We start from the raw sequence: 23,343 nt of genomic DNA on the forward strand, positions 1-23,343 counted from the left end.
CCCGAGGACCTCTCTTCCAGGTGATCTTCCCACACTTGTCCACGCCCAGGAACAGCATCTAAAAGCGATGGCCTTGTCCTGGCCACCTGGATTACAGATGCCCAGGGACTAGCGGGTCAGACACCTTCTGGTTTCTCAGGCTGGGTACTGCATGGATGGGAGACAGTCTACAGACCCGGATGCTGTGTGTTTTCTTAGTTTTAAATATCTCATAACATACTAAGAAAAAACAAGGCATCCACATTTTTAAAAATGAACGTGCTATCAGTCCTTGAAAGTATAGCACTTAGAGACCATTTTTTTTTGTGCCTTTTGCTGAATTGCATTCTGTATTTGTAGTTTCCCTCTCAGGATGGGGGGAATAATGCCACAGTTGTACACTTTTTGCTTAACAAAGGTCAATAGGAATGTATATATTTGAGTGATAATATGGTATGTGTACTTCAAAGTTATCTTTACAAAGCCAAATATTGTTGAAAGCTAGACATGTGGGTGAGAGGGGAAATGATGAGAGGCAAGTAAATCATGAGTATTTGCCTACGATGTGGCAAGAAAGTTTTTTAATCCTGGACACTAGTGTGGTTATTTGCCCCTGATTGGGGTTTGGCACAAGTAAAGGACACATATGGGTGGACAGTATTACTTTTTTCAGAGGGCGGATGCATTCTTCCTGCCTCTCTACACTACACAGAGCCCTGCTGTCCTTGCTCCAGCATCATTTCTCCCTGCAAGAAACTCCTAAACATTGCTCATTTTGCCTGGTTAAGCCTACAATTATAGTGTGCATTGCGCATGCTTTGCGAATTTTAAACAAGTTCCACATAAAACTGTTTTTCTTATTGTGAGCAGCCCGAGGATTTCGAGTTATACAACTACTTTCCTTGACTCAACCCACTACCTGGGTGTTTCTTCTGATTTTTGATTGCACTAACTGGTGCTTTACTTGATTTGGCCTTTTCAAGATGGCTAGATTTCTCTCTGCTACTGTGTAAGCTATCTGGTCTGGCCTAACTCCCCCTCCCATTGGTTGCATTGAGCCAGAAAGGCCAATCACAGCAACCGGGAGTCGGGAGCCGGCCCAGACACACCAAGGCCCACCTCGAGGCTTTCATTCATTCTTCCTGCATCTCTACACTACACAGAGCCCTGCTGTCCTTGCTCCGGCATCATATCTCCCTGCAAAAGACTCCTGAACATTGCTAATTTTGTCTGGGTAAGCTTGCAATGATAGTGTGCATTGTGCATGCTGTGCACATTTTAAATAAGTTCCACATCAAATTTCCACCACAAAGGCCCCTGTCCGCTACCAGATGCTATATGTGACTATTTCCACTCTGCTTTGGAAACTGGACTACCAAGACTTTCTTACCTCATTCACTATGGGTTAGTTCCCTCCTTCTGATTGTCCTTTTTCCCTTTTTTGGACCTTCACTTCCTTCTCTGCTTGTTCTCCCTGTTCTCCCCATTATGCTTTCAAATGCATTATGTTTCTACACTCATCTCTAACTTCTGATTCATACTGTATTTCTATACCTACTGTGCCTTAGTATTTAAGTTTGAAAGTCAAACTTGGGTGTGCTTTTGCATTTCAGTTTGAAAGTCAAACTTGGGTGTGTTGTGGATTTAACTCTGAGAGTCAAACTTGGGTGTGCTTTTGCATTTAACTTTGAAAGTCAAACTTGGGTGTGTTGTGCATTTAACTCTGAGAGTCAAACTTGGGTGTGCTTTTGCATTTAACTTTGAAAGTCAAACTTGGGTATGTGTTTTGCATTTAATTTTGTAACTCAATCTTGGGTGTGCTTTTTGCATTCTTTTTTTTGCTTAGGCTACAACCAGCTGTTTTCTTGCTGTGCCCTTTGCTTGCATTGAATTACTACTCTGTAACCTGCTGGCACAATGACTGCTCCATACCGCCATACTTGCATACTCTTCCCGCTGCTCCACTCTCTACTCACCCATTGTGCTTTCTGTTTCTCCTATCTTCTCCAACTGTTTTTCTGTCAACTCTCCTTCCCTTCTCACTAAGTCTGTATGGAAGAAGTTTAAAAGGATATCTTGGCTGCCAACCCAGGTCTCCTATCGCTGATACCTATTCCAGAGCCTCTTCCAGACAGACCCTCACTGACATCATCTTTGTCGTTCCTTCGCCAGATCTATGAACCCATCATTTGATCTCTGTGCTCTATCCTGTCACCTCCTTTTCCATTAATGGTGGCACCCGTGGCGAAGTTCTCAGGCTTCCTTCGACTCCTCCAGAGTCATCATTAATGTCTACCTAAATGGCACTGTTATGGTACCAGGCCCTCAGGCCAATCTCCTCCTCTTTGCTAGTTGCTTCCCTCACCTCATCAACTTCCTTGAAAATCCTGCTGTACCCTGCTCTCCTCCCTTGACTACCTTGCCCTCTCTTCCCTCCTCTTCTGCCCCCTCGGGTTCCCTCCACGTCTCTGTACCCCTCCCCAGAAGGCCTTTAAGGCTGGCAACCTTCTTCATCTTGCCACTCTCAACTCTCGCTCTGCTGTCAAACACTCCTCTGACATCTGCCACCTCTTGGAAGGCTTGACCTTGATGTCCTCGGTCTTACTGAGACATGGTTCACAGCCAGCTCTGTCAGGAATTTTGACACTCTCCTCCCTGATGGCTACAAGATCCTCTCTGCGCCCAAATCCACCCGGCATGGAGGGGGTATAGCCCTGACCTTTCCTGAGTGGATTCCTGCCTCTATCATTCCCACACAGACATACTCCTCTTTCAAATGCCTTGTCTGTAGGCTTTCTCTCTCCCCTAGCTATTCTCTTACTGTTGCTGCTCTCTATCGGCCCCCTTGCCAAATCATCTAATTTCTCTCTGAGTGGGCGCACTCCTGGCCTCAATCACTCAACGCCTCCTCCTTGGTGACCTCAATATCCATCATCCATCTCGATTCTCCCTTCTCCACGTCTGTGCTCTTTCGTGACCTCTGCAATTCCCTCTCCCTTTCTATCCTCCCCTCTGGCCTGACCCACTCTGCAGGACACACACTTGATGTCTTGATCTCCTCTGGCCTTCCCCTCTCCATCCCTCTAACTACTCCTCTCTCCTGGAGCGATCATTCCCTCCCCTCCTCTCCTCTTATCTCTCCCTCTGTTCCCCCTAGGGCAAGCCTACCCCAACACTGCCACCTACCTTCTCGGATATTCGTCCCATGAATCGTGGCCGCCACCTTCTTACCCCATGCACCTCTGGCTGAATCACAGCCTGACGCAGCCCTGTCTATTCTCTACTCCTCTATCTCTGATGCTCTTGATGCTCTTGCCCCTGTCATGAGGATCCACTTGAAACTCAAAGCCAAACGCAATTCCTGGAATGACTCTGACCTTGCTACACTTACATGTAAGTGTGGGGGGGACTGAGAGGAAATGGAGGACCTCTTGTTCATCCTCTGACAATCGGGCCTGTCACCTGCTCCAAAGGCAATACCGACTCTCTGTCCACACAATAAAGCGAGCCTGCATCCAATTCTGTGTCTTTATGGCATCTAACAATTCGGCTGAACTCTCTAAAATCTGAAAGAGGCTGGCCTTGCCCTGCTGCAGTCTCTATCACCCCTGTCGCTTCCCAGGCCCTTTGTGTGACCCTTGCCTCCCACTTCATCTCTAAAACTTTGGATATCCTGTCCACCCTCTGATACCCTCCCCCCCACTTCTGTGAACTCTGGTGCTCCTACAGCCACCCCCCACCTTCCTTCTCATCCTTTCCTCTTTTCTCCCCTGACGCGGTCTCTAGGCAAGTCGGATTTATGAAAGCCTTGTCAAAACATGTTTTTCTTTGCTCTTCCAAAACCATCAAGGACCATATTGACACCCTCGCTCCTGCCCTGGTGGATTTCTGCAACCTCTACTTTGCCTCGGGAGTCTTCCCTTTCCCCTTGAAGCACTCTCTTGTGCACCCTCTTCTCAAAAACCCCACAGCCGACCCTTATTGCCCAGCTAAATATCGCCCCATCTCCATCACCCCCTTTCTGGGCAAACTCCTTGGAAAGCTGGCCATTTTGCAGTTTAACCTTCACTCTGACTCTGTTGGTTGTCTCCACATCCATCATTCTGGCTTCAGAGCTGCCAGAAGCACAGAAACTGCTCTCCTGAACATCCGTGAAGATATGAGGCCAGAGGGGATATTAGAGTCAAGGTTGGGTGCTCTCCAACCTTGACTCTAATATCCCCTCTGGCCTCATTCTACTTGATCTCTCTTCTGTCTTCGACACGGTCGACCATACCATCCTGCTCAACCACCTCCATGACAACCTGGGTATCACCGATCAGGCACTGGCCTGGCTGACCTCTTTCCTCTCTGATTGACCCTCCCATGTTGATTTTGGGTCTTTCCTTTCATCTATCTCCCCGTCTACCTGTGGTGTTTCCCAGGGGTGTAACCTCTCACCCTGGCTTTTTAACCAATACCTGGCAACTCTGGCTCATTGCATCGACATTTTCTGCTCCCACTTTCAGTGTTGTGCTGACGACACTCAACTAATTTTCAGGCTTCCCTCTGCCACCTCCTCTCCTTCTCTCATCTCTGATTGCCTATCTGCCATTCAGGATAGGTGTGCCGCCAACGTTCTCTGCCTGAATGCCAGCAAGACAGAGATCCTCCTCATTATCACACCCTCACCATCCTTTCCTCTCACTCTCTGGCTGGCCTCCCTTGGCCCTCCCCCTACTCCTACCTGCGAGGTCGAGAACCTCAGGGTCATCTTTGACTCCACGCTTTCCTTATCTGCTCATATCTCTGGGGTCTCTAAAAAGTCTAACTTCCTACTGCACCTCCTCAGAGGTATTCTGCCTTTCATTCAAGCCCTGGTTGTCTCTGGGTTGGACTATTGTAACAGCCTCTTTCTAAATCTACCCGCTTCTACTCTCTGCCCTTTGCAACTTATCCAGAACAGGACTGCAAGACTTTTCCTCGATCTCAAGCCCTGGGACCGTATCTCTCCAGCCCTGAAATCTCTCCACTGTCTCCCAGTGACTGCAAGAATACAATTCAAAATCCTTTGCATTGTCCACAAGGCTTTCTGGGGCCTGGGTAAATTTTACCTTCAGCTGTCCCTTCGTAAATACCTTCCCTCTCAAGCTCTTTGCTCCTCTACCTCTAAATCCCTTAGGGTCAGTCGTTTCTCAAAGAAGCGGGCTGGGGTAGATCTTTGTCCTCGGCTGGGGCCTCCGTCTGGAACAGTCTCCCTGAAACTCTTAATCTTCAGGAAATCCATCTCCGGTTCTGGAAGCACCTCAAGGCCTTCCTCTTTATTCTGCCTCCACCCCTCCTCTCCCCTGCTGATCTGCTCTAGCTTGGCACTGTGCAACTGGCCTACCTTCTGACTTCCAGGCCTAGGTACCCGCTCACTTTGCCACCCACCCGCGCTGCCTCCTGACAAACCCTTGCACTGTGGCCTGTATCTGTAACCATACAGCCCCCCCACCTTTTTTTCTCTCTGCACTTACCAGACTCATCCTGTCTGTTGCCTCAAACATAGCACTTGCCACCTGCTGGCTACACTGCTACTGTTTGTTACTTGTTATTATTTATGTATTTATTATTTGTCTGTATTCCTTTGCTTTGCACTTTCCACTTCTCCAACCTTCCATGCACTTTTCCCCCTTTTTCTCTCTTCCATGCATTTGCGTGTTCTCAATATCTCTTGGCCTAATAAAATCTTTGTTTTTGTTCTCCCTTGTTACCCTCTCATGCCTTGTTGCGTTCTGAAACACCTGTGTATAAATAAAATATCAATCAATCAATCAACCTCTTATTTTTTTATTTTAGGTTAGCAAGCTTGCTCAAGTATTTGGCTACCAGGATTGTACTCAGGTTGTCATATTTCCAGTACAGACGGTTACCCACAAGACCAGAAGCACTTTTCGTATTGGGATTATTTCTTCCAGGGAATATTTCATGACAGATTGCTGGGTTAAAAAGGTGAGCACCTTTTATACTTTGCCGACATATGTAATGGAACATTTCCTCTCTCAGGTTATTATTCTGGCATTTATTACTTTTTTTAAAAGTCCAATGCCATTTTGTCCTGCACACTTTCTTCTAAGGGGAAGGTCAAATAAACTGTGTTTGTATATTTCACTTTACTATACATGTTTACTTGTGTCTATATTCATGGGTGCCATGATTTGATTTTCACTATGGTGGCAAACGTACCTGGGCATATTTTATTCTTGCAGCCGGTCCTTTTTTTCCCTTTTCTGTGTTGCTTTAATATGGTTAGTTGGGGTTGTGCGATGTATTGCACAGTCACCAACAGACCGGTCATAAAACAATTGGATTTTAGCACGCTGATTAACCAAACTGTGTGATCCATGGCAAATCATTTAATCTCACGGCGCAGTGCCTAAAAACATTGTGAGTACTCAAATCCTGCAATCTTTTATATGCAACAATACCACTGTAAAAACAGGTCAAAATCAATTTGTGATTGATTAACGTCGTTGAGCGATAGGTTGCAAGTGTTTTTACATATAGAGTGGACAGTGATCTGGTAGTGTTTTAAAAAGGACAGTGGGCATGGCCGAAGGTCGTGCCCACTGTCCATGGCCACTGGCCAAGGCTAGTGGTCTGGTGTTTTTCTAAAGATCTATGGAATAACCCTTGAAATTCAAAGAAAAAAGACATTGTCCCGAGAGGATAGCTCAGCGGCAACATGCTTGCCTTGGAAACAAGATGACATGAAGCAACACAGATTCTATCCCCGGGTCCGTGCTTATCAACCTCTGAGCGCGTTATAAATATGCAACTAAGAGACATATTTCTGTAACAGCGCCTCAAAGCCCTCAGGCTGTGTGAGCGCTTTAAAAATGCAAATAAATAAATTAAGGTGAGCAATACATTGTAACAAAACCTTTGAAATTCAAGGAGTTGCTGTGACGTTAAGGAGAGAACTTAATGCAACAAAACCTTTGAAATTCAGCTAAAGACATCTTAACTGCGAGCCCCCTCCTGCACAGCCTATGAACACAATTATGACATCACTGATGACAGTACTGGTGACACCATCTATGAAATCATTGATTGCATCACTGATTACATCACTAATGACATCGCTAATGGCACCATCTATGACATCAATGATTATTTACCTAATGGCATAAGACATAAGTTCACTCCACCTATTTGCCCCTTTTTCTTTACCACCCTTACCTTTCTACAAATGTGATATTTAGCATTTTAGAATAGTTCATAACAATGAGTACATTGTTTAAAATAGTAAACAGCTACACATGCATCATATCACTACTTGTGAAGCTTTACTTAGTACGTTGGCAAAAGATGATATCGGAATTAAAAAAGGTACGCTGCTTAATTTGTTCCTGTTTGTGCAAAAAATATCTAAGACATGTTCACTATAGTGATATCTGCATATACATTTATATAACAAATTAGTAGAAATTAAGAGAAAGTGACACATGTTGATCCCTAATTATTTACGATGTTTTAAAATAAACATACGTAAATACTCAATTGTTGTATTGTAAGAAAAACGTGTACACCTGTCATGTTCTAAATGACATGAGTAATCCTATAAAACAAGGAACAACTAAGTATTAGGATATATTTTAAGAATGTTCATGCATGGGTAATGAAAAAAATGATTGTTACTCTAAATGTTCATATGTTTCGAAAAGAAATTAAGTTTTAAAATTCAACATTTGGTTGAAAACATGTACATGGTGTGAGACAGGCATGGTATCAAGAGATGACACAGACAGCAGATTATGAATTCAACAATAGAATCTTTATTAAATATCAGGATGAGTATAATGCGTTGTGCCTTATGGTCGCCCCAGACCACATCTGAACTGTGTTGTGCCCTATGGTCGCCCCAGACCACATCTGAACTGTGTTGTGCCTTATGGTCGCCCCAGACCACATCTGAACTGTGTTGTGCCCTATGGTCGCCCCAGACTACATCTGAACTGTGTTGTGCCCTATGGTCGCCCCAGACTACATCTGAACTGTGTTGTGCCCTATGGTCGCCCCAGACCACATCTGAACTGTGTTGTGCCTTATGGTCGCCCCAGACCACATCTGAACTGTGTTGTGCCTTATGGTCGCCCCAGACCACATTTGAACTGTGTTGTGCCCTATGGTCGCCCCAGACCACATTTGAACTGTGTTGTGCACTATGGTCGCCCCAGACCACATTTGAACTGTGTTGTGCCTTATGGTCGCCCCCAGACCACAGTGCTCTGTCCCTGACGGCATTTAACCTGTCTCTGATTGCATCTAGCCTACATATGATTGCTCCGTCTAGCCTAGAGGTACCCGACTCTTGCAAACCAACTGCTCGAGCCTAAAACCAGGCCACAATGATACTAACTTTTATTTACCTGTCAGCCTTTTGGACCACAATGCCTAAAGTAAACCACTATCCGAGGCCCACACTACAGGGCATACCGCCTGTGGATGAAGGACTCTTAACTCCCCCCCTAGAGCCCAGCCATCAACTTTCACACTCACTTATTACCCACCAATCACTAACATACCTTCCCTGTGACATTGCAAATAGAAACGCAAAACTACGTTCAAGACTACCTAAAATTTACGAACCATTAGCTAGACTCAATACCTCTTGCAATAGAAGTAACGCTAACATCCGAAACACTCCTCCTGTAAAAATTGACCTCCATCGCAACAACCGCCTAAATAAGCAGCCCAACGCTAATAATAGCATACCAAAAAAGAAAAGTAATGCCACCCAGGCCACAGCAAAGCCGAACATCCAACTGAAGTGCGCCCTTATTAATGCCAGGTCACTAATAACACATGCTACCGAAATTGCGGATCTCATTCAAATAGGAGACTATGACATCTTCGCCATAACAGAAACTTGGCTGCACCAATCTGCAGGACCTGCCCTAATGCTTGCCTTACCCCATAATTACACCATACTTAGAGAAGACAGAGTCAACTCTCGAGGAGGTGGCCTAGCTATTATTGCTAAAAATAATCTCACCCTAAAAACTGAATCAAGTTCAACTACTAACTCCTGCGAATCATTAACTGCTAAACTCCTCGCATCTCCCTCTCAAACTATTACTATTCACCTTATCTATAGACCACCAGGCCCTATTGGCACGTTCGAGGAGGACATTTCCACAATCCTCTCAAACAACCTAAAAACTTCATCCCAAGCTATCCTTCTGGGAGACCTAAACCTAGGCTACAATGACCCTAAAGACCTGCAAGCAACTAATATCACTAATGTCATCTCAGAACTAGGCTTCTCCCAAAAAATCCTACAACCCACACACGAAAAAGGCCGTATACTTGATTGGGTTGCTGACTATAACTGCAATACAACGATTGTCAATATCACCTCACAAATCTGGACTGATCATGCACTGATAACTTTCCTCCTAAATGTTAACCTGGCCCTACCTATTGCAAATGCTCTGGCTCCCCCTTTGCCAACCAGAAACAAAAAACGTATAACTACAGAAAAACTGCTACCACTCATCCTCCCCAGATTAAACTCTCTACCTGACTTATTGGACACCTCATCACTAGTAAATGAATTCAACTCTTCCATGGCTACAGCTCTAGATACTATTGCCCCACTGAAACTGAGAAAGAGCAAGCCCAGAGCCCACCTAAACACCTGGTTTACTCCTCACCTCAAATCTCTAAGACTTGAAAAACGTAAATGCGAATCTGCTTGGCGACTAACCCCAACAGAGACAAATAAAATTACACTCATCAATGCCTCCAAGATTTACAAAAATGAAATAAAGAAAGCAAAAAGAGATAATTTCAACAACAGAATACTGCAGGCCAAATCTGGAACGAAAGAACTATTCCTTATACTAAAGGAACTAGAAAACCCTATTCCTATTCAAGATAACTGTGACAAAAATAAAATATGGTGCTCGAACATCCAAAAAGCACTAAATGACAAAATTGCCACACTCCAATCAAATATTGAGACAAAGAAACAGAATATTCCACCCTCAACTAACCCAAGAGGCAAACCACCAATCAGCACTAAACTAGACCATAAATTTAACTTCTCGAAAGTAACTATACTCGAAACTGAAAAGATAATACTTTCACTCAAGCCATCCAATTGCCGAGGCGACCTATGCCCAGCCCAACTAATAAAGGACGCGGCCAGAGACCTCTCCCCATTCATTTCTAAGCTTATTAATGCCTCCTTTGCTTCAGGCACTATACCAGATAACCTCAAGCAATCCTGGGTCCTCCCCCTCCTAAAAAAACAAACACTGGACCCATCCATCCCGACTAACTACAGGCCTATCACAACGGTACCCTTCCTGTTAAAAATCCTAGACAGGGTAGCCTACCTGCAGATCCAAAAACATCTGGAGCTGCACCACCTTTTAGGCACAAGACAATCAGGCTTCAGACCCCAGCACGGAACTGAAACCGCGCTCATCGATCTTAAAACTCAGGTTGATGAGCTGAGAGACTCTGGAAAGATGGCCCTATTCCTCTTACTGGACCTCTCTGCAGCCTTCGACCTAGTGGATCATGATGTGCTCTGCACCCACCTAGAAACAGCTGCCCATTTCTCCACACATGCCATCGCATGGATCAAATCATTCCTAACCGGTAGAACTATGAGAGTCTTCTCTACTTCTGCTGCTGCTGACCCTGTATCCATCACATGTGGAGTCCCACAAGGTTCTTGTGTCTCCCCCACTATGTACAACATCTTCACGAAGCCCTTGTTCGATGATCTAGATGATCTGGGTGTTACCTACACTAACTATGCGAATGACACTCAGATTCTCATACCACTTTCAGGGGATTATGAACAAGATTTGGCATTAGTGAACAAGACCTATCTCATCATTCAGGCATGGATGGCCACCCACGGGCTATGCCTGAATGATGACAAAACGGAACTTATCATACTGGGGAACAAACAAAACATCAATAGATTAAAAGAAGAATACTCCTCCTTCGTCATAGACGGCAACACTATCAAGGTGGCAAAAGAGGTAAAAACATTAGGGTTTTACCTTGATTCCCACCTCTCCCTAACCAAACAGGTGAGCGCAATGGCATCCAGCACCGCATATACCTGCAAGCTGATTAGAGCCGCAAAACCATACCTATCCACTGCCAACTGCCTAACCCTTGCTCGAGCATTAGTGCTGTCGAAATTGGACTATTGCAACGCACTATACTTAGGGGCCAATAAACAAACGTTGCAAAAGATTCAAACACTACAGAACAATGCTCTTAGAGCTGCCTTAGGAATTCCAAGAAGGGAGCATATTTCAGAGGCTAGAAGACAATCCAACTGGCTCTCCACAGCGGACAAAATCAAACTCAAGACAGCTTCTCTAACTTTCAAAAGTATCAACCATCTAGCACCCAAATACCTAGCTGCTAAATTCAACAGAAAAATCTCCACTAGACCTACCAGAGAAGCATACTCCAACCAGTTAGTGATACCCCCATTTAAACTAAGTACGGCCGGAGGAAACAGCTTCCCGGTCAAAGCTGCCCAGCTTTGGAACTCCCTCCCGCCCGGCCTGAGATCTACCCAATCCTACGCTCTCTTCAGATCTAACTGTATCAACTGGATCAAAGAAAATGACCGATAGTCCCGCCCTACACTAACATAACTACTGTCCTACAGACGTACTATGCACATAATTATATACTCTCTATCTTCCTACTGCATATTTCCTGTACATATTATGTTATATGTTTATATTATGCACATTGTATATTCTCCCTACTGTCCTGCATTATGTAATTTCTACGATGTATAACCACCACTTGTAAGCATGCGTAACCTGTAAAGTTTAAAGTATCCTTGAACAACGCGCCCGGTTACCCTCGGGTTTGGTGCGCGCTATAAATAATAAACAAACAAACAAACAATGCCTAACTTGCCCTATAGGTATGGTGGGGATTTACCTACCTAAATAAACTAAGGAAAGTATATGTCCATAAGTCTAAATCAAAAGTCTGTCTGTGTCAAAACATATGCTTGTCCTCACGTCTAATACAAAATGTAGTGTAGGGTTATTCTGACTCAAGAGTGTTAAAAATAAAGTCTGGAGCAATCTCTATTTCCCATCCCGAAGTTCAGCATCCAGTTCCAACAAATATAGGCTTCAAATGTTTCGTCAAGATTTGGGTTTCTCTTCCTCAAGCTTCAAGCACTGATTTACCAAAAAATGTTCCAAAGGAGCTCAGCATTCCCTTCCCCAAGCCTCAAGCACTGGTTCATAAAAAAAGGTTCCAAAGGAGCTCAGGGTTCCCTTCCCCAAGCTTTAAACACTGATTCAGCAAGAGTTCAACAAACACTTGTTCTTCAGCAACTTTCATATACTTGGTTGGGGCTCTCTGGTCTGGGGCAGTTGTCAGACCGCACGATCCACTCACTACAGGTCATGCAATCAGGGGCCCTTGGCTTTATGATATACTTTTGGATTGATGCCTTGTCCAAGCTTCCTCCTTGATGCTACTTGGCTCAAGGTATTTTCACTTGCCAACTTTTATATTCAATCTGTCTCTTCACTGGGGTTTGCAGCTCTTTGGTTCACCTTTTGCTCCCATTTCATGCTTATCCCTTCATTCGTAATGTTTTAGATACTTTTCATTCTTCCTCAGATATCCAGGAACAAACAGTGCAAATCTCCTGCACCTGACAACTTCGACGCACAATTTCAAAGTGTTCTATTGTCAACATATCAGTCTTTCTCAGTTGCTCAAAAGGTTTTCATAAACATGCACATTTTCTATACACGATCCTCTGCTACATGCTTTCAACGTACTGCATTGTAAAATAGCATTCAATTGTTCTTATTCCTTTCACTCGAGTACCGGGTTTCTTCACACACAGAATCTCAGCGGTCACATTACTGGATGCTGTGGCTCCTCCACTCCCAGGATATGTCATGCAATGAGGTCAGGTTCTCATCACCTGCCCCTCATACACTCCAGGGCCAGCTCCTCCACCCAAGGGAATCAGCACTGCAGAATCAAACGGGAAGGGCGACACTTCAAACAGCTTCCTGCCTCTGACCTCACTTTTGCCCTGGTGACACAGCTGTCACGCCACGCTTCCACAGAGCCCTGGGCTCTGCAAGTTTCCAGTGTTCTCACATTTCGCTCACTTCCAGTTCCCAGAAGCCCACCTTAGCTTCCCTGCTGCTTCACCTGTGCTCTCTGCATCTGCCAATTTTTATACACCTGCACCCCATCAAGGGGTTTCAGGTGTGCTTCACTTGCCTGGTTTGCCTGATTCGAATTAGACACATTACTGGGACATGCCTGATCTTCAGCTCTGAATTCTTCAGGATCCATCGTCTTTGTCCCAGTACTATAGTGGTGTTTCCTACAGGTAGTCTGTATTACTCTGTGAGGCATCTTCCTCTTCTCAGTATTTTGTGTAGTTTCAGGGGGAAAATTAGGATATGAACAGCAATATCTTACAAAGGCTGAGGGAGGGTAGGATAAATCAATGGACCTAATTACGAGGTCAGCAGTATCACACCGGTGCTACCGGCGGGTTGACACTTACCTTGTAATATTGCATCGGCTGCCTTATATCCCGGTGCCACCGGGACATTGCATGGCCCAGGATGTGAGGCGGCGGCAACTGTAAGTCCCCATTCCCGCAGAGTCCTATCGGACTCTGCGGGAATGGGGACATTCGATACATTCAGGCATTAACATAGTCTGGTGTTCTGGAAAGGGCGCTGGTACGTTTCTGCCAGAACCCTTATTTCCGGAACACCAGACTTAGAATGAGGCCCAATGTCAGGAAAGGGGGGATACTGTATTTTGCCCTCTGGCAACCTCTCCCCAATCACCAAGAAACCTATGCCCAGGTGATCCTGCCTTGCTAGTCCACCCCCAGGGTTGGGCTCCAAAAACGATGGACCTTCCCTGGCCACCTCAACAGAAGATTCCTGTGTGTGTCTTTTGTAAGTAATTATGCTAAAATTGAAATTAAAAACATACTGTACAAAGTAAAAGTAATCTTTAAAGAGTATCACATTTTTTAATACATTGACTTGTGTGCATGTCATAAATGATGTCATAACTGATGTCCTCGGTGTGGCCATAGGCTGCGCAAAAGGAGGCATGAAGTTAAAGGGGCTTTAGCTGAATTTCATGTGTTTTGTTGCACTAAATTCTCACTTTAACATCCCGGCAACTACAGTTTTTTCCTTGAATTTCAAAGGTTTTGTGACAATGTATTGCTCACCTTAACGTCCCTGCAACTGAAGTATTTTCCATGAATATAGGGCAGCAATAGCTGCTCTATAGTTAAGGTGAGTCAGACTCCCATAGAAACCCCTCAACATTCTATTGTTAATAACTTTTGATTTGAGTAAGGGATTTGACTGAAATTTCTAAAGTGATTAGGGATCCTCAATGACTGCAAAGTTTCATAAAGATCTGTTAAAAAATAAAAAAGATATTTAGAAGACAAAAACATTTTTTTGCTCCAAAGTTGTGGCCTACTTCCCAATCATTTTCCCATAGACATAAAAGGTACATTTTGGCAAAGCGCACACCCAAAACCGCTAGATGGAACCACCCATGGTTTGTGGTTATTCCCTGTGAGTAGTTATTTAAATATTTGATAGAACAGGGGGTGCTCCCTTCTCAAAAATAGATAGATAAATCTTGGGTAAATTACAAAAATAGGCAGTGGAGGTGAGGAGGTCCTCTGGTGAGCGGAGGGAGCTGGCATAGATGAGGGAAGCACTTGGTGAGGGCCTAAATGGGCAGGAAAGCATTTTTATTCCACCCATTTTTCTGATATTCGCGGCTGTATTCGAGGTTATATAGGATTACATATAGCCATGGGTATCAGTAGCTCCCTGCCTGCGGCTATAGATTTTGGGGTGTTTGTATTTATTTATTTTTTAAAGTAATTTTCATAGGTAAAGTGATGTGGGGGATGAAAAAGGCCACAGCCAGTGACCCAGTAGGTATTCAGGAGTCTTATTTATTTTGGCTGTGTGTTTCCAGACTTTTTTACATGGTAGACTGTGGAGAAAAAAGAAGAAAATTGTAATAAACAAACTCCATACAAAAAGGAGTGTGGTTATAGAAATGGACAATTTTAGAAGAAAAAAGGAAAAGGAGTACTGTTTATTTAAATATATACATACATAAACTATTCAGTGAAAATCTTTGTCAAGGGGACATTATGGTTAAGTTGCACTAATAAAAAAAGTGGGAAAACTTTGTTAAATGGATCTTATGGTTACAAGTAAAATCGGAAAATCCCAGAAACTTGCCAGTTATAGTAAGCTAAGCAACTATAACTCACGCCACTGCAAAGACTAACACCCAGGACATCAAAGATAACATCACAAACGTCATCAATGACATCAAAGATGACATTGCATATGAAAATATTTTTGATGAAAAGTCCCTACAAGCGGTTGTGATTATAATGTTGGTAAAAAGATGTCAGGGATGATTAGCAGACCTATAATGAACTATTTAATCTATTAAAGAATGTACTCATCTAAAGAACATAGTATTGGAGTGTTGTTGTTATTACAGGAACCTAATGATACATAAACATAGGCAATGGCTGCAGCATGCACCATGGAAGTACAATATTTATAATCTTATAATTTTGAATAGTAAAATAGTGAATGCTATCTTATGAATTTTGAGTAATTTTAAACATGTAATAACAAGCTAACAATTCAAGACGTACTACATACTTGTGCTAGTACAAAGAATACATGTGAAGAACCACAATGCCTACAAGTCAGAGGCACAAACAGAGAAACTAAACTAAGGAAGAAAGAAACAGCCTCACCAGAAAATGTTACTAACATTAAAGTTTATCTGTATGTATACAAATGAATTGTGTTTTTGAGGTCTGTGTGTTGCTCTATTTATTTGCACCATGAGCTAAGACCAAACGCTAAGGAAAGTACTTTAAGAACATACGACAAGGTTAACTTCTAGATATATAGCACCTTTTGAATTTCTGATATTCTGACTGGCAGTGAACAAAAACCCCTGGCCTAGATATGTCAGTGAACAAAAACAACTGGCCTAGATATGTGATGTCATCAGTGATGTCATCAATGACATTTGTGATGTCGTCTTTGATGTCCTGGGTGTTAGTCTTAGCAGTGCTCAGTGGTGGTGTGAGTTATGGTTGCTTAGCTCACCATAATTGGCGAATTTCTGGGGTTTTTCAATTTTACTTTTAAACATAATATTCCTTTAAAAAAGTGTTTCCACAGAATTTGATAGGTTTTTATTAGTGCAACTGAACCATAACGTTCCTTTAACAAAGATTTTTCACTGAATCTATATATATATATTGTGTAAAAACTTTTGTTAAAGGGCCATTATGGTTCAGTTGCCCTAATAAAAAAAATTCAGTGCAAAAATTTTGTTAAAGGGACGTTATAGTTACTTTGCACTAATAACACCCTCCACTCGCCTCCTATCCCTCCCTCCACTTGTGATTGGATGCCTGTATTAGGCATTGCTGGTGAGGACGCTGCACCTGGGGATCACGCTGGCAGTCCCAGGTGAGCAGTTGAGAGCACCTGACCTCTCTAAAATCTCAGGCCGGGCCTGTATGCGTCCCCAGGCCCTGCATGCTGCCTTGAGTCCCCGGCTCCCTCTCCTTCTGTTCCCTGCCCTCCGCCCGCCTCCCATCCCTCCCTCCACATGTGATTGATTAGTCCTCTGGCCTTAATGGTCCTTCCCAGGACAGCCCTCTGCCCGGCAGGCCCTGCGGCTAAGAGCCCAAGGCAAAGGGCGGCTCCAACAGTGGTGGCTCCAGAAAGTGTCAGCAGGTGTCCGCAGGGGAAGCCAGTGAAGACAGCGACCATCCGTCAACCAACAGCAACCCAAAAAAAGTGTGGCATGGGCGGGGAGTAGAGCAATTACTCTACTCCAGAAAACCCTGCCACTCAACATTACCTTACCTCAGAACTGTGAATGTTAGCATAGATAGAAATATGAATGTTATCATCTGCCACACTTAGATGGAATTATGAAAGTTAGCAGCCGCCACACCTAGATAGAATTCTGAACATCAGGGTGCCCTGCATCTAGATACGATCGTGAATGTTTGCACGTGCCACACTTGAAGGGAGTTGTAACTTCCATTGTGTACCACACTTGGATGTAATCATGAACATTAGCCAGCGTCACATGTAGAGAGTAATGTGAAGGTTAGCATGCCTCACACTTAGATGGAATAGCGAATGATAGCATGTGCTACTCTTGGGTGGATCATGAACATTAGCATACATTGCATCTAGATAGTAGCATGAACATTAGACTGGGCCACATCTAGATATGTTTATGAATTTTAGCATGCACCACACCTAGATGAAACTCTTAATGTTAGCAAGTGCCATACTTAGATGGAATTCTGAACACTAGCCTGCCTCACATCTAGATAGAGTAATGAAGGTTAGCAAGTGCCACACTCAGATGGAATAGTGAATGATATCAAGCATGAAACCTAGACATAATTGTACATGTTAGCATTTGCCACACTCACAGAAGATTGTGAACATTTACCTGCGACACAACTAGATAGGATTGTGAATGTCGGCCAGTACCACAGTTAGACAGAATAGCAATTGCGAGCCTGTGCCAAATCTACACTGCATCAGGAATTGTGATTATTAACACATGCCACACTGAGAAGGAATTGTGATTATTAGCATGTACCACACCTAGACGTAATCGTTAACATTAGCCGGCATTGCATCCGGATAGGATTGTGAATGAATGTCAGCATGTGCCACACCTAGATGACAACGTAAACATTAGCATGTTCCACACTGTGAATGAATTGTGATTATTAGCACATGCCACACTCAGATGGAACTAAGATTATTGACATATGCCACATCTAGACGTAATCGTGACCATTAGCCGGCGTCACATCTAGACGTAATCATGAACATTAGCCAGTGTCGGAACTAGAAGGGATCGTGAAGGTCAGCATATGCCACACTTAGATAGAATTGTGATTGTTAGCAATTGCCCAATTAACCAATCCAATAACAATTTAACCCCTCTACATATACCTCTCAAACTCTAACCAAACACAACAACAAGCCTATAACCCAACAATCCGCACCAGCTTCACTATACTTCAACAACAAAACAAACCACACATAGACTTGCACAACAGCACACGAGCCACAGCACAGCACACAGCCAACAGCGTTACCAGGTTGAGGCTCCGAACAGCACATCACTGCTCCCTTGCAATTTTCCAGCTTATCCCCACTAACTCAACCCCTCCCCCTCCCTTTTTTTTCAGAGCCGCCAGAGCGCCAGGGGACCACTCTGGTGGTGATAGTACACGGTACAAATATACTTTAACATTAACATTAACATTAACATGAAGGAGACCACACGGATCAAAGGCATGCCTGTTAAGACTACAGTGTCCAAAATACAGAGTGTTACCAAAATGTGGTGTTTTATATATTTATTTTGAAGTCTTGAACCCTGGTCTGGAGTTTGTAGGTGCCTTTCCCCGGCTTACTTCCTGTGAGAGAAAATAAAATAGCAGACACAACCCCTTGTCGGGGAAAGAGGCACTGAGAACCGGCTGCAAGAGTTCAAAGGATGGTTTATTTCTCCAGCTAGGAAATAACCCCAAAAAAACCTTCAACCCTCATTACATCACACTTATATTTATATTAATTAAAGTAACTCTAACAAAAAATGCTAAATGGACCCGATTGGCCAAGCGGTGTGGTGCTGTAGGTGTGGGTGGCATCTCTTCCTCCTGGTTGGCTGAGTGGCTGACGAGATGACGGACGTCAAACATCTTGTGCTCCACGCAGGTCGTATTCTTCTGGGGTGACCATTAAGTATATCCCACCATCCCCATCTAAATCTATCCAAACCTTGTTATACCACAGCAAGTTCTTTGGTTCTTTAATGGTAATGGTAATGGTAGTGTAATTTAGATTATCGACCACGTCCCCATACTGTCTATAGATGGCAGTCATCCTATACTGCGGTGTGGTGTATTCTCCAGTTTGTACTTGGGCATCCATCATGGTAGCCACCGTTGTCTGTCGGCCCACTGTTACCATCATCATTGCTGAAATAGGCATATTATTTTCACAGCATCTTAGTCCCAGTTGGCACACACAGAATATTAGGAGAAGAAAGACTATGATAAGAATGAGTAGCTTCGCTGCTATGTTCCCCCATGATGGTATCCAGCTGAACAGATTGTCGAACCACATGTCGTTGTCTGCTCCACCTTCTGCTCTCATTCTTTCTCCTAAATTATGCACTGCTTTTATCACGTGTGACAGTGTCCCGTTATCAGCATCTGAAGTTGGTACGAACGTGCAACACCCCCCCCCAATTTATTTGCAAACACCACCGTCCATCTCCGTGATAAAATCTAACACATATCTGTTTTGCATCGTCATCAGGCGCAGTGCAGGTAGCTCTATTTTTATGATGTTGAATCCCTCTTCAGTGTTGTTGGCCAGCTGGATGAGCTCCCAGCGTGTTATCTGCAGCCATTTCACGTTTGCCCTTGCTTGAACGCTGGTGCTAGAAACGATGCAAAGAATGTTTCTGCAGATGAAAAAAGCGTATACTGTTGTGGGATTTCAGCAAGGAGTTCTGACGATTTGGATGAAATATAATTGGCTCTTTTGCTGCGTGACAACTTGGTTTTCAAAGTTTCTTCTGACAATAGTTCGTATGCTGGGGGCTCTGTGATTGTCTCATCGGCGCTGTCGATGGTTCAGCCGATTGCCCTGCTGCCGATGTGTCAGCCGATTGGCCTGCTGTCGATGTGTCAGCCGAAGGCCTTGCTGTCGATGTGTCAGCTGAAGGCCTTGCTGTAAACTGGACGTGGCTCTCTGGTATCACCATTAGTGCTGAGTGAAGTGTGGCTAGGGCACAAGTGCCCCTCCAGGATGCTGGGAGATGCAGGTAAGCTTGTTTGCCACAGATCCAGTATATGTCCATTAATGCAGCAGTGCCTTTTTCATATCTGGCATTATTAAAGTCTTATTGCACTGCCGCACGGTTCCCATATTCACCTTCCCTTCTCCATGGAAGCAATGTTTGTGCAGTATTTCTCTTTGAATTTTTATGGGTCTCTCCAGGGGTGTGACCCACGTCAGCTTGGTAATATGCTGTGACCAGATAGGGATGCACGTTTCTATCGCCCACTCGTATGTTTTTGTCTGGCAGCCCTTGAAGCCCCTCAGCTTTGCATTTAATAGTTTCATCATGCCACTTGTCCTCTGCATACCTTGTCCCTCTTATGATGAAAAATGGCTCTCGGAGGCAGATTACTCATTGTCGTCTGCTGGTGCAAGATTGTTCGTTTTCCAATTTTTCCATAGTGACTGTGTGTGCTTGAAATGTCTTTTTTATTCTACACAGCATCAGATGAATCAAACATTGGGCCTCAGACAAGGGTACTTCCTGTGGGATTAACATTTTTGGGGTTCCAGTTGCGTGAGGAATAAGTGAGCACACGTAACAACTTTCATTACTTGCTTGCTTTGCTGCGATGCTCATGTCTGAATACCATTTGTTTGATTGGTCAGGGTGTTGGGGGTCCTCTATTTCATCTAACCCCAGGTTATGATAAATATCGTATCTGTTTTTTCCCACCCCCCTTTTCCTCCTCCTTGTGTTTTTTAGTTGGGTACCAACTTGTGGATATTGCAGCGGGAATATTCTAGACCATGCTTCATCTATGTTGTTCATGGTGACATGTGTGTATTCAGTAGTGGTTTCTGGTGCAGTGTGTGTACGCATGCTTCTATTTCTGGAGTTAGTCAACCAATAGTAATCATCATTTACATTCCATCCAAGCTCTATTTCCTTGGCCACAGTATTATTCAACAATGGAATAGCAGTTTTGTTTACATGCAATTGTTCGAAGGGTAACGTTATATTTTTACTATTAGATTCAATGTTATAAGTGTCCTTCAAAATAGTTGTTGCTTCAGTCCATATTAGTTTAGACCCTGGTTTTGTCATATCAGTTCTGTTTCCCCCTTTATACATTTCATTTGCCACATATACAACAACATTATACTAAATAAAATAAAACATCATTATTGCAAATAGTATGGCAGCATATTTTATAACACATTCCAAATTATTTAATCTACTGGCCCTAGTGGCATGCCTATTTCTATCTAACATTTCAGCCTGCTTAGCCATTTCGTCGCATTGGCTCATGTTAAACCTATGTGGGCGAGACAAATTCGTTAAGTCATCATGAAAAGAAACATTTTTGCAATTGTTTATTCTTTTTCATTTCTTTACTCAGTTAGGCATTTAACAATTCCTTTTCATTTTATCATGGAAATAATGAGGATAAATAGAAAAGACAATACGATTTATATGAGAAGAAAAGAAAGAGAGAGAGAGAGAGAGAGAGACAAAATATGTAAAAACCTTTTGCTTTTCCCCTATACTTTCCCTGTCTAAATTGCAGTTTTCATCATGTCAACCTGTGCCAGTGATGGCATCCACACAGTCGGTTTCATTTTGGGGAGGTGCAACACTGTGTGCCCTTCTCACATCTGAGAGGTGCACCCAGTATTTTAACCCTTTTACCTTAACTGCAGTTGGGGTGCTGTACACCACTGTGTATGGACCATGAAATCTTGGTGAATTCCACCTTCTTACAAAATTTCTGACATAAATATGCTCCCCTGGTATTAAAGGCCCCTCCGGGCTTTCTGCTGTCGGCATGGAGGTATCTGTTGCTACATCTTCAGTAAATGGTGAAACAATTTGTTTTGCTATGCTGCGTACCTCGCACGTTAGCTGTGCTAGGTATTCCTTAAACTCTTCTCCCAGCACTGTGGCAGCCCTGTGCGCATCAGACGCCCTCCTAACAGGGGAGAGCGGGTTGTGCATTCTTCTTCCCGTCACAATTTCGTGCGGGCTTAAATGGTGATCCTTGCACGGTTGATTTCTAAGTTGGAACAGTGCTAGGGGCAGACAATATACCCAATTTATTTTCAACGTGCTGCATAATTTCGATAAATTGCTTTTGAGCAGCCCGTTGATCCTCTCCACAACTCCATTGGCCATTGGATGATAAATCGAACATAGTTTATGTTTCACCCCAAGAAGGGAGGTTACTTCCTTGAAGAGGTCATTCACACAGTGCGTGCCGTTGTCTGAACGGATCACGTCACAGATTCCCCACCGCAAGAATACTTCTCGCACAAGGAACTTGGCAGCACATTTTGCATCAGGATGGGGACAGGGGCCCGCTTCTACCCACCGTGAAAAAGGGCATACCACCACAATCAAGTATCTTGCTGCATTACATCTTTCTCCCATATCGGGGTAGTCGATATGTAGTTCTCTAAATGGACCTGTAGGGCATGGCAAAGTGCCACGCAGAGTTTGTAATGTCATTCCTGAATTGTAAGTTTGGCATGTAGTACATTCAATCACAAATTTAGACAAGTATTCGTGTAGATTAGGAACAAACCAATCCTCTTGAATATCTGAGGCAATGTGTTGTTTTGCAACGTGAGCTGGGAAATGCAGTTGTTGGAATGCTACTTCTAATAATTATACAGGCATCACTACCTTGCCTGTCGTTTCCTGTCTCCAAATGAGATCTGTGGCTGATTGCTTACACCCTCGTTTGCCCCACAACTCCTGCTCTTCCAGTGGGGCCCTTCTCTGGGGTTCTATCAATTGTGCTATGGGTGTATTACTGTATGCTTCTGCTGGTTGTTCTGCTGTGGTTGTTTTTACAATGTACTCTGATGTTGGTGTCTTATTGAAGTACGAGGCTTCCTTTGCTGCTGCGTTGGCTTCCGCATTCCCCAATGAGAGGGCGCCTGTGTTATTGGTATGGGCTTGGCATTTAACCACCGCTACTACCGATGGTTCTGCTAAAGCTTCTATTAGTTCATTTAGCAATGTGGCATGTTGTACGGGGAACCCGTCTGCTTTTCTAAACCCTCCCCTTCGCCAACGTGATAGCCCTGAGTGAACTGTGGTGGTGACATAAGCTGAGTCTAAATATATTGTCACAGCACAATCTTTGGCTGTGTGTAATGCGCTGATTAGTGCGGTTAGTTCGGCTGCTTGTGCAGAGTAATGTGAGGGGAGGCATTTTTGAACAATCACTTCATATGTGTCGTCTTCCATGCGCACTACCGCCATCCCCACATGTTTCTCTCCTGTCTCTGAGTTTATGGATGCTGACCCGTCTATGAAATAAATTTCTCCTTCTGTAAGGGCGTTTTCTCTTGCTTTGGGAATGTCATCGCCCTCTCCCTCATATGTGCTACAATCGTGTTCCTGTAAATCCTCAGTTGT

General features: G+C 43.8%; 1 long non-coding RNA gene across 1 annotated transcript in view; it reads left to right on the forward strand.

Annotated features, from left to right (window-relative positions):
* The window catches only part of LOC138489778 (uncharacterized), a 173,717-nt gene that overhangs the window by 35,163 nt on the left and 115,211 nt on the right, over positions 1-23,343 (forward strand). The window contains exon 2 of the long non-coding RNA XR_011274897.1: positions 5,800-5,952. This is a non-coding gene — a long non-coding RNA (uncharacterized lncRNA). The remainder of the gene's footprint in view (positions 1-5,799; positions 5,953-23,343) is intronic.

Source organism: Ambystoma mexicanum, chromosome 9, assembly GCF_040938575.1.
Source record: "Ambystoma mexicanum isolate Mex_15411 chromosome 9, UKY_AmexF1_1, whole genome shotgun sequence".
NCBI classification, from domain to species: domain Eukaryota; kingdom Metazoa; phylum Chordata; class Amphibia; order Caudata; family Ambystomatidae; genus Ambystoma; species Ambystoma mexicanum.